This window comes from Pinus tabuliformis, chromosome 5_2 (assembly GCF_031772625.1).
Source record: "Pinus tabuliformis cultivar Carrire ecotype Pingquan chromosome 5_2, CPIR1, whole genome shotgun sequence".
NCBI lineage: Eukaryota > Viridiplantae > Streptophyta > Pinopsida > Pinales > Pinaceae > Pinus > Pinus tabuliformis.
The window spans coordinates 396,665,120-396,675,950 of record NC_142306.1 but is presented as its reverse complement, the minus strand read 5'-3'; positions in this window follow the sequence as shown (position 1 = coordinate 396,675,950).

Sequence of the window (10,831 nt, the reverse complement as noted above, 5' to 3'; positions counted from 1 at the left end):
TATTGGGAATAAAAGATAATTCATGGGGAAAATCTCCCTGGTCATTGGAGGACCATCTTGGTATGAAGCAACTTCTTCTGCGAATCTTCCAAACATGTGAACAAGGTGTCAATGGCAACCAAAAATTCACAATATTCTATTATTTCCGCTTCTTTTCAAACAAAACAATATATGGATTTGAAATATTAAGAATAACTCACAATTAGTATGTTTCTTCAGAGTAGGTTAAAGCCTAGATTCTTGCCCCTTTGATTTGAGCTAAGGCTGTGGTTATCTGTCACTCTTTCCGCGTGGCATTTCTCTTGGAGTGGTTAAGGTATCACTTTTTTTTTAAAGATGGTTTGATCGTTGAGTGAGAAATTGGTGGGAGTTTATTTTAATCAGAAGGACTGTAGACAAGGAGGTTATGTTAAAGAGTGCTTTAAAAAGTGGTAGCAAAACTCAGATCTCAAAAGCCTCAAAGGCCTTCCTCTAATAGTATCATGGGGAATCTGGAAAGATAGAAATGTTGAAATCTTTGAAGACAGGTATATAAATCTTTTTCAATGTGTCTTCCAAGGTCAGTCAATCTTCTCAAACTTTTCATCAACCTCTACAAACAAAAAAGTTGGGTCGTGCTCCTATCGACAAATCTGGAACATGGGGATTACTTTGATGGATCTAGTCAAGGTACCCCCAAAAAAGGGAAGCCATAGGTGTCCTTTATCTCAAATTATCAATAACTCTCACTATATCAGATTTAAAATAGATATAGGTGAGGATCAAATAACTACATCGAGGTTATCTCCCTAACAATACTCTTAAAACTATCAGCCCACAGTGGCATTTAAAAAATACAAGTGTTTGGTGACTCATTGTTGTTAGATAGTGTACCCCATATCATCTTCTACTAGGTTGGAGCACACATGACATATCTGTGTTAGTCCTGTTTTCTGGGAATATAAAATTGTTTGCTTTCTATTCCCCTTTTTTCGTTAACGATAGCCATTGGAACTTATTTTGGGTTCCTTCTGAATTCCAAAGTACTACTTTGGTAATGTTAAATTATAGGGAGCAATATGTTGTTTTGGTGTTAATTTCAATAGGATTGGAAATGTCAAAGCATATGATCATATTTTATCTGGGGATTTTTATTTTTTTAAGGCAGGGCCATGGTTCTGGAATCAACATCTCTTCTCAATTAAGGGATCATATCCATATTATTTCCAAAAATTTCAAATTTATTTGACTTGTTTGAAGTCCTAGTGATTTAAAACTTGTCTTGTGAGAAGAATCATATTATTTGGATTATATTTTATGGGAATTCCTTTGTTAAAGCTTATGGTTTCTCTGTTTTATGTTGTTTATTGATTAAAATTTGATAGTTTTTTTAGGATGCATTGATAAGGAACTATGCCCTTACTGGAAAGTTGTTTTGCAGAATGAAATGATTATCTGGTTTGTATTCCCTGAGCTTCCTCTTTTTATGTTGACTGTTGGCTAAGAGTTTTACAGGATCCATTGAAGAGTTATATGTTGACCGCAAAATTGTTTTGCATAATGAAATGTATTATCTGGTTTGTATTCCCTAAGCATCCTCTTTGTATGTTGAGTATTGGATGAGAGTTTTACGGGATCCATTGAAGAGTGATGTGCTAACTGCAAACTTGCTTTGCAGAATGAAATTGATTATTTTGTTTGTATTCCCTAAGCATCCTTTTGTATGATGGCTATGCTTTGTCCATATTTTCTACTTTCCACAATCTCTATTTGATTTCTACTATATGCATTAGTGAAGGTTTATAAATTGAAGCATCAATGTTCTTCAAGCATTCTAAGGAAATATTTAAGATCACCATGGACATTCCTAATTATATTTTTACATTATGGTATGCATTGATGATTAATTGTACAATGATTACAAACCTGTTAATGCAATAAGATCCCAATTATCTCGTTTGTATTCTTTGAGCATTCTCTCTTGAAATGGGCATTGTTCATTTTTTCATATCTCCTTCCATAATTCAAACATCCACCATGTTAGTGGGTTCATTGACGAGGATTCATTCAATGAATGTAGTCTTGTTTTCTTGGAAGATAAAATTGTTTGTTTTCTATTCCCCCTTTTCCATGAGGACATAGCCATGGGAACTTATCTTGGGTAAGAACTCGGAGAAGTACTACATTCCATCGTTGGACTCCATCTATTAGTATCAAGGCATACGACCACCATCTATAGCATGGTTAGCAAAGTTAGTAGCCCGATTTGAAAAGCACCTGTTGTTTTTGTTGATCTAGCAAAAGTAGTAGTAGTAGTAGTAGTAGTAGTAGTAGTAGTATATATATATATATATATGTATATATATATATATATATATACCCCCCCATAGTTGATCCAGTCATATTTATCTACTAGACAGATCAAACCAACAACTAGCATTAAAGCAATTTCTTTATTTACCTTTTCCTTGAATTGGGAATTGAGCCGATATGGTGGATGCTTAACTTGCTTGGCATCTAGATGAAGCTCTATATTCATCTCTCCCAACTATCCTTGTATTCCCTTCATTTTAGTGAAACTCTATGGGAATAAATCTTAATATTATTTGAACAGAGACTCAATTTATTTCATAGTTTGTTCATCCCTCACTTACGGAGGCCATCTTGGGCTTCTCCTCTGTTCCCAAATTCACTTTCTGCAACTTCATTTAGAGGTTGGAGATTGGATATGTATATAAAATTATTTTTTTGTTCAGTTGTATGATTACAGCATGGATTTTGGTAATGTTTAGCTGAATTTATAAGTTTTGTTTTATGATTAGAGACATCACTGATTTGAGACATCATCATTACCATTTTATAGATGAATCAAAAGCCAGTCTCCATACTACTTCTTCATGGATGGATGAGGTTTTTTCATCCCTCACTTATGGAGGCCATCTTGGGCTTCTCCTCTGTTCCCAAATTCACTTTCTGCAACTTCATTTAGAGGTTGGAGATTGGATATGTATATAAAATTATTTTTTTGTTCAGTTGTATGATTATAGCATGGATTTTGGTAATGTTTAGCTGAATTTATAAGTTTTTTTTTATGATTAGAGACATCACTGATTTGAGACATCATCATTACCATTTTATAGATGAATCAAAAGCCTACTTCTTCATGGATGGATGAGGAGAGGTAATTTTTTATATGGTTTATTAAATTTCAAATCTATCTCATTTTATTATAAAAAAAGATTATTAATTACTTTGGAATTTTTGTTTTTGATGTGGTTTATTAAATTTCAAATCTCTCTTATTTTATTATTAAGAATTTATTAATTATTTATGGATTTGTTTAGGTAAATGTGCTTTTTTCATTTCTAACTTCTTTACTTTGATTATATAGAAGAGAGTACAAACCATTGAGTGAACTCGATCACATGGTAATATGTTTTTCCTTCTTAACCTTCCCTATGACACTCTCATATATAAGCGTAGTATTAGACTTGAAATATCTTTTCTTTCAAAACTAGCAGCTTATTTTTAATGTGTAGTAGGTATATTCGATGTATTTTTTAGATAAAATTTTTATATTTATTGCAATTGTAAAAGGTAAAATGATCATGATGTGCCTGAAGTTTGAGAGTTTCACTAAAAATCAGAACATCCCCATAAATAAAATAATATTTTATCCATAAGAGTTTTTCTTGGTTGACAAACTAGTAGTGTTTACGTCTACTTGCTCTTTGTTACCAAAAAAATCAGAAAATTATAGACTTTGCATATTTAATCAATTTAGCACACCTGATATCCTCCACAACAGTTAAGCATATACCTTATATTGTAATCCTAATATGTTTTACCTATGTCAAAGCAATGACTTGTTAATGATGCCATTCAAATTAAAAACCTCACAACAAATCTTAGCATCTGATAAATCCAAAGATATGTTGTTATAAACTTCTTGACGAATTTTAAGTATTTTAGCATTTATGAAGAAGGCAATGCCAGGTAGGCTTTAATTGCAATGGTGCAAGCTCTGAATCATGCTAAGAATGGAGTCAATATTCTCTTAGGAACCGGGGTACATATATATTTTTTTCCTTTAACCCATTCAAAGTAGAGATGAATTGGATAGAGCCAAAGTTGAACAAGTATCAGGCTTTTGAGAATTTTAAGGTGGGAAAATTGAGTAGTAATGACATGCTTAATATTTTCTCTCAAATGTTCGAAATCAACCAAAATCATTATCAAAATTTTATCGAGGAAATATGATGTTTGGGCTCTTTATAGGGAATGGGAATCTACTTGGGATGAGCACATTCTAGTAGAAGTTAGACACAATTATGATATGGTAGAGGTTCTAACAGATTTCACCGAGAAGTTTGGAGTGAGGGTGGTTCCATTAGTAAAGGTTGATGGACATAAGAACATTTTTCAGCGGCAACAAGTTGGTCCTTAGCCTGTTTCTGGATGAGTTGTGCCGAAGACAAAGATTCTTAGGTTTTCACATTAGATTCTTGCAAGGAGACTTACAAAAGAGGAGATACAAAACATTCATGATGTTTGTTGGCAGCTGGATCCTGCAACGACCCTAGTTGGTCTTGTATTTAAAGGCATTTTGAAAGGAATTTTGTTTACTAATTTTTATCTTCAATGAATCTTTATATGTCACGATGCTTCAAGAATTTATGCCTTACAACGTTTGCTTTGCAACATCTAGTGCAATTTATAGTAATAAGTCATCTTAAATTGAAAATATGGAGAAAAAACTATAATTCATGAAAAGGGAAATAAAAGGGAAAAAATCAAAATAGAAAAGTTAAATAGAAAGGAAATAAAACAAAAAACAAAAAATTAGTAACTAATAGAAATGGAAGTTACTAAACAACTATAATAAGACCTCAACCAATCACCTTACAAATAAATCAATTTAAATAATGATAAAAAAATTACGAAAATTGAATACCTAATGTTAAACTATGGATAAATAACATAAATTTTTGGTCAAAGACAAACTAATATGTAGTCAAAGGAAAAACTAATGCGTAATACCATGCTTGTGACATGTATAATAATTGATTAATATGATTTATTATTAAGAAAAATAAAAATAAAAATAAAAATGATATATAAAATTACGTCAATAAGTGTTTCCTCCAAAAGCTTGGGATGAGGAGATACTGTTCACCCCAACCAATAAGAGGTCTCTATTTTCATCCTCTTTCGTCCAATGATAACTTTCACCTAAACTATCATCAATATTGTCTGTACCCGCTAACCAATTTGTGGCATCAATATTCCCTGTATCTCCTACTAATTATACACATTCAATATTTTGCCCCACCCAAATCTGCATCATCGTTTGGGTTTTTGCATTCCATGCATCTCACGCAGTCTCCACCCATTCAATCACTGCGCATTCAATAACAATATTCACTTCGATATTCATTCAATATTCAACTTATGTATATCCAACCTGCCTGTTAATTGACCCTATGTATGTCAAGGCTGCCTGTTTGTGCATTGAATAAGCATGGAGACGTGGAATTCATTTAATTTTTCATGCATTTCATTTGTTATTGTCTGCGTTGTGTTTATTGTTGTGTTGGGTTGGCATGGGCTTCATTCAATTTCTCTCTTTAATTTTGGTTGTGGTGTGTTTGTTGCTGTGTTTCCATGGAGTTCCAATGCTAATATATACTCAAAAGGGGTGCCCTTTTTAGCAATGAAGCAATCTACGAGTTTATGATAACATCGAACCTAAAGGATAATCAAATCTTAAGGATGTCAAGGGTTTTATTTCAGAAAACAACCGATAACTTATCTATGCTAGATCTTGATATAGATATTGTATATTCAAATATTGTAGTCCTTTATTGTTTACCTATTGTTGTTTCAACATGAAAATAGACAAATTTCAAAACATCAAAGATGAAAGGTTTCAATAGTTTGCTTTCAGAATACAATAAATAGGTTATTTGTGCTAAAATGTGAAGAAAGTATTGTTAATCGTCTTTCTACTAGAACTCCCTGTCATTGGAGACATGCCCACAAAAAAACATAACCAATATGTTGTTAATAAGATTTAAACCTAGATAAAATCCACTATTACACATTGTATAAATATGTGTAGGGAGACCAAAAACACCCAAATAGGTCGAATAAAAAGCCAAAAAAACCCTAAACCATCACAATTATTTAACCATTTATATTAGCGAGCAAATGATTAGTACTTTACCATTAATCTTCTTAGTCACACTAAGCCATATATGTCTAACTAATTTAGCAACTCTTTTTGAACTCCGTGCCATTGGAGACATGCCCACAAATAAAGATTTAAAAAAAAATTAAAATTAAAAATCCACTATTATATATTGTATAAATATGTGTAGGGAAACCAGAAACACTCGTATAGGTTGAATAAAAATCCAAAAAATCCCTAAACCATCACTGGTATTTTAGCATTTATATTAGCAAGCAAACGATCAGTGATTTACCATTAATCTTCTTAGTCGTGTTGAGTTATGTATGTCTAACTTTTAGCAAGTCTTCTTGAGTCTTATTTAGGTCCATTATTCGTTATTCTTGCTACTATTAGTATTGGGATTGTTACCACATAGAATTGTGGATTGTTATTGGACTTGCTTATTAGGCCATGTGGTTTACTATAGCTATTAGTCTTTAGAGTAATAAATAAATATATATGATTGGCATGCTATTAATTGTACTAGTAGGACTAACATCAAACTTTATGGTGGAATGGTCTATCTAGTGTGAACAAATAATAGTCATACTCCTTGGCATTTCACTGATACTATGACTTCCAAACATACAATCTTCAACCAGATTATGGACTACATGGTGCTACACTTCTATTCTCTTTCAATTGTAGACAAGCCCACTAGGAATCATCTCATCATGAATAACCATACAAATTATTACAAGAGACTCCAAGTTGCACAAATATAACCCACAACACAATGAAATAGAATAGAGGCTTCATTATTGTATAATTTACCTATACTTGTGACATGTTAATAGGAAATATCCTATCTATTTGAGAGGTCGCATTCTCTTCGAACAACATCTTCACTACCCTGAAATTTTTCCTTCCTCGAAAAAAAGTCTATTGTATAATTGAAAAACTCTAAATTGGTCTCCCATCCAGGATGTTCGAAACCCTCTCCCTATGTCCTTTAAAACTTTCGGCATCAATTGTTTCAACAAAATGGGATGATATCTTAATGTCGGCATGTATATATTTGATGGTCATCCTTGGTCTTCGATATGCATCTGCTTCATTCCACTTGGAACCTCTACCAAACAAAAACTAAATCAAGTTATATGTTGTGTGCTTTGAACTATATAGGGGTCATTTTTTTGGCTTTTTATCAACTTTCAATATGGAAATAATTGGCTAGATTATTGCATATTACTCACCCCTTCTAATGCCAAGTGCCTATAGTGGGACATATGCTTCTCTTGCAACAAATGTTTAGAACCATGAGTTAGAGGAAAGAGGAAACCCTTAGCAATTAATATTATGAATCATAGCTATTAGAAGCTCAGGAAATACTTAGATTTATCATAAACTTAGGACATATTGAGCACCAGAGATAATGTAGTTCTACCAGGCTAGCAAGAAAGGCAAAGGTTTTATGTTTATGGGCATTTTTCATTCTTGCACCTACAATTCATTCCCATACGTGGAAAATTGATACAACAAAGATCATGCATATACTTGCTTGTATGCATACAACCATGTTTGCATTCATACATGTATAGTTCATTTGAACTGACAAAGAAAACTTGCAACTGCAAGTATACATGTCTTACTTCTTTCTTTCTGGTATGACTTGCTACTTCTCTCATTTGTTAGTTTTGCTTCTTCTAGCTTATATTTTTCCTTTCATCATTTAGCTTATATAAGTGCTCTGGCACTCCTGCAGTTTGTTACCACTAACTGTATTTTCAAGTCTGATTGATCTACCTTTAGGTCATTACTAAACATTAATAAAATTATCTTATCTAACTTCTTTTTCCATTTCAAAATTATGCTAAGATTTCTCTACCCCATATTATGTATGGTCCATGATATGAGCTTAATCATTGTAACTATCCATTAAAAATTCTTAATCTAATTAACAAATACTAAGAATAGAAATATTCTGCTATTTCGTAAGGTAAATTGTCTATTCTTTACTTATTTTATCTAACTTTAATTTTTTTTGTCACTTGAAAGTTCAAGTTCTGCCAAATACTTTCTACGTCAATAGTGTATGGTCCATGAGCTCCATCATTGGAATTGTGCACTATAAATATGTTAGGCAAAACTAGAGACCTTGAAACTAGATTTGTTGTGTTATTTATAGAATTATTGGTTGTAAATGGAAGACGTTTCGTGATAGAATAATCCACTTGGATGGTTGAAATATCTCTTTTCTTGTAGATCCCATTTATTACAGTAAATAAATCTTTCATGGAAAAAGGGGTTAGATTATGGTAGTCTATAGACTTTAATACTTAACCTTTTTACATTATTCAAAAGTCCCAGAAGAGTCTCTTTAGAAGTAAAATGACTATGTTAACTCAGAATAAATCCTAGAAGTCCTCAATGGAGACTTTGACCTAAAACATGATGACCCAAGCATGAAACCCATGCTTTAATAAGTCATAATAATAATAATAATAATTCTTTTCTTTTCTGGATTTGAGCATATATATATATATATATATATATATATATATATATATATATATATATAGCAATGTTGCATTAATTGTTATCGGGATAATATCGGCGCGAGGAAAAAATCAGAAAAAATTGTAATTATCGGGAAATAATTGGGAAAAAATCGTTTGGTACAAAAATATTCATTTTTTTTCAAACTTTTTAATATCTAAACCATCTAAAACATAAAATAAATACATTGACACATAAATATGATAAAAGAACTAATATATAAGATGTTTAATATCATTTCTAGTGCTAAAATCACACATAACATTGAATCATGTCCTGAATAGTAAGTCCTGACTCCTGAGTCCCAACTCAACCTCAAAATATGAACAAAAAATATAATAATGTATCTCATCATGTCATAATGTCATATACAATAAAATGAAGAAAATAACTAAAGTCTAATCCTATTGATTTCCTCTGCCCCTCTTGCGAGAAAATGCCACAGCTTTCCCTTTCCCTCTAGATGTAGATGCTGGTGCTGGTGGAGTTGGAAGTGGAGTCTGCTATGCTCTAGAAGCTAAGAACTAGAAGTAGGAGCTATAGGAGGTAGAACACGTCCTCTATTGGTGGCAGGGGTAGCCTGGGCAGGTGGTGTCACCTGGAAACATTACAATCTCCTAATCCTGAAATCCTGAAAAACTGATAAGTCTGCTGGACTTTGAATGAAATCTAAAATTCTACTTTCTCCATATAAATCCAATGAGGCCGGAACCACTCTCAAACATCCTAAGTCATTTCATGGTAATGTGAAAAATTTAAGTAAAAGTGACATTCTCCTTGATCTTCATTTTTGTGACATTCTCCTTAATCTTCATTTTCATCCTTTTACTTTAAGAATTTAACATTACCATGAATAGCATATCAATACTAGGGCCTATAATTGATCATTAAGTTGCCCCACTCAAAAATTATTTGTTTCTTTCAAAACAAATTGCATTTCGAACATTTAGCATCCCTTATAAAACTTCGTGCCCCGATTGCCCATGATAAAAACGGAAAAAAAAATTGCGATTTTTTTCCAAAAAATCGGGTATAAAAAAAGCTGGCGATAATTTCGGATATTACTTGTGATAATATCGGCATTGGGAAATTATCGCGATAAAACGATAATATCACGATATTATTGCGATTCTAGCAACATTGAAATATATATATATATATATCCCCTTTTTTATTGCATAATTCATTGTATGTATTAATTATATATTATGATGGTGGTATAAGTACTTCACAAAAAATATTCATTAGATTCTGGTACGTTAATATTTACGTAACTTCAATCCTTATCTTTTCTCTTATCTAACTTTTCCTTTTTCTGCCATTTCAAAGTTTTGTCAAGTATTCTCTACTTCATGCTTGATATGGTCCACAAGCTCCACCATTTTGATCTATCAAATAAAAAAATGTCAGGCTAAATTGGAGATCCTAATACTAGAATTTCAAGCTAAATTGGAGACCCTAATATTAGAGTTGCTAACCTAAAGTGAATAACCTGATACTAAAGTGGAAACCAATTATATTATTTTTGTTGTTTTCCCCTCACAATTCTCCTTACTAGTAAAACAAGATTAGGGCATGTGGGCTAGTGATTTTGAACTCACAATTGTGGGTTGATGTAACAGCCTTGGTAAAAAATCCATATAAAAACTAATAAAGTGATCAGGGGCTCAAGTTTATGCTAAAAAATTAAAGTGTCAGATTTTTTTCAAACACGACTTTAGATCGAAGATCTCACCATTATGAATCCAACGTTGTGAAAGACACTCAAATCTGAGCTCGTATGCAAAATTTAGAGCAAGTTAAAGTTCAAGTTTGACTTACCTACATGGCAGGATTAGATGACATGGCAAAGGTACCAGTGAATGAGGAGGCACCAAGTGGCAGGCTTCCATTGGCCCTCGCATATCGCATATCCTAGCACAGACAGGTTGCGATGCTATCTAATCGCAATCGTAGATGGACGAGTACTACGGAAATCAGCCCCCGGGAGGTTGGGTTGTGATGTTATATCGCAATCGCATATCATAGGAAAGACAAGTTCCACTTAAGACTGCCATTGGTTCTTCACCAATTGCGATGAGCGATAATACCCTAGGCGTGATATGTTATGTGTTATAATTT